We start from the raw sequence: 2,500 nt of genomic DNA on the forward strand, positions 1-2,500 counted from the left end.
AGTGGTGGGATCTCAAATGACAGAACGGGCAATCGACGTAAATAAAGAAATGGAGACGGGATTGTGGAAGAAAGAATTCTACGAAACTCGCGACGTGTCAGAGCGGTGAAAGGAAATTGTTTCAAGACTCCGGGGGAGGGGGGAAGTGGGAACATAGAACTGAAAACTGCAGAAGAACTGAGTTACACATACGATTGGTTTCAAATGCAACAGATAAAAATTTTGGTGGAGAACGATATTGAAACTGAAGGAATAAGGAAAGAGCGAACAGAAATGGAAAGAGTTCTGCTCGGAGATAATGAGAAATTAATTTCAAAAGTATACAAATTAACTTTTGCAATGGTCTACAGCAGATGAAGTCGTGACATCTCAAATGATAAAATGGGCAATTAATGTGAACAAAGAAATAAAGATGGAATCTTGGGGAATATCTGTGGAAGAATTCTGTGAAACTCGCAACATGTCACAGTATTAAAGAAAACTGCTTTAAGATGATGTATAGACGGTATATGACTCCAAAAAAATTTTTTTTTAGCAAAGATGGACAACACGATGCCAGATAGGTGTTGGGAATGTAAAAAGCATGAAGGCTCTTTCTACCATATGCGGTGGACTTGTGAAAGGGCTAAAAATGTTTCGGCAGATGATTCAGCAAGAGATTTCTAAGATTTTGGGATATGAATTCAAGAAAGCGGCAGAGGCTTTTCTGCTGGGATGACAAATGGAAAAATTTCCAAAAGAAGATAGGACTTTAATATGGTACTTGCTCTCAGCTGCTAGGACATTGTATGCGCAGCTGTGGAAGCAAGAAAAAATACCAGAGAAATGGGCTCGGATTACAAAAGTCATGTCATGGAGTGAAATGGACAAATTAACGAGCAAACTAAGAGGCTATGATTTGGAACTTTTTAAGTTGGAGTGGAGGAAATGCAGAAGATAGGTAGAAAAAGAGTGGAAAATAAAAGGACATTGGACAATCTTTGAGGATGATGAAGATTTTTAAAATAAGAATATAACTTTCGGGTGCTTTTTATTTATTTATTTTTCTTAGCAGTTAAGGGTACCTTTAATATTTGCTTTTTTTTAAGACAATAACACTGGCGGGGGTCAAGTAAACGGAGGGAGGGGTGGGGGGAAAGTAAGATGTGGGGTAGAAAGATCTTTCTTTTACTTTCAGCTTTTATAAGTTGTAGATATAGTTCCGCTACCATATGTTACTAATAAAACTGCTTATACAAAGAAAGACTCCCGAGAGAGAAAAAAACAAAAACAAAACCTAGCAACGATGAATAACCAGATGCCTGAGAGGTGTTGGGAACGCAAAAAAAAAAAAAACCACGAAGGCTCTTTCTACCGCATGTGGTGGACTTGTCAAAGAGCTGAAATATTTCGGCGGTTGATTCAGCGAGAGATGTCTACTATCTCGGGATATGCGTTTAACAAAGTTGCAGGGGCTTTTCTGTTGGGGTTATGGAAAAAATCTCCAAAAGAAGATAGAGCTTTGATCCGGCACTGGCTCTCGGCTGCTAGGACATCGTACGCGCAGTCGTGGAAGCGAGAAGAAATACCAGAGAAATGGGATCGGATCATAAAAGCCATGGCGTGGAGCGAAACGGACCAATTGAGAGGCTATGATTTCGAAGGTCTTAAGATGGAGCGGAAGAAGTTCGGAAGGTACGTCGAGAAAGAGGGGAAAATAAGAGGGAGGATGACGGTTAAGTTTTTTGTCTCCTCCTTTGTTTTCAAAAGCAAGAATATAACTTCCGGTCAAGGGTACCTTTAATATTTGTTTTTCTTACACCTGTCGCCAGGGACGTTTCTCCCCTGGTCTACCGACGGCAACCGGAAGGGGGGAAACGGCCCCCGCGAGGCCGACCGTCGGTTCCGGGAGGTCGGCCTCGCCCGCGGCGTCGCCCCGGTCTCGCGGCCGGACGGCGGGACGGCTTGGCCGCGAAAAGGGGACGGCCGGGAGGTTGACAGCGGCGGGGGGACCGTCCGCGGCGCCGGCTCTCCGGGGCTGCCGGCAGAGCAGGCCGCCGCTTCGCGGGGTCCCCTTGGCCCGAAAGCGAGCGGGCCCGTCTCTGGGGAAAAGCCCGGCGGGGAGGCCTGGTCTACCGCCGGAAACCCGAAGGGGGGAAACGGCCCCCGCGAGGCCGACCGTCGGTTCCGGGAGGTCGGCCTCGCCCGCGGCGTCGCCCCGGTCTCGCGGCCGGGCGGCGGGACGGCTTGGCCGCGAAAAGGGGACGGCCGGGAGGTTGACAGCGGAGGGGGACCGTCCGCGGCGCCGGCTCTCCGGGGCTGCCGGCAGAGCAGGCCGCCGCTTCGCGGGGTCGCCTTGGCCCGAAAGCGAGCGGGCCGGTCTCTCGGGAAAGCCCGGCGGGGAGGCCTGGTCTACCGCCGGAAACCCGAAGCCGGGAAACGTCCCTCGCGAGGCCGACCTTCGGTTCCGGGAGGTCGGCCTCGCTCGCGGCGTCGCCCCGGTGCCGCGGCCGGTCGCGGG

This window comes from Heteronotia binoei, unplaced genomic scaffold, assembly GCF_032191835.1.
Source record: "Heteronotia binoei isolate CCM8104 ecotype False Entrance Well unplaced genomic scaffold, APGP_CSIRO_Hbin_v1 ptg001753l, whole genome shotgun sequence".
In the NCBI taxonomy this organism is placed as follows: Eukaryota; Metazoa; Chordata; class Lepidosauria; order Squamata; family Gekkonidae; genus Heteronotia; species Heteronotia binoei.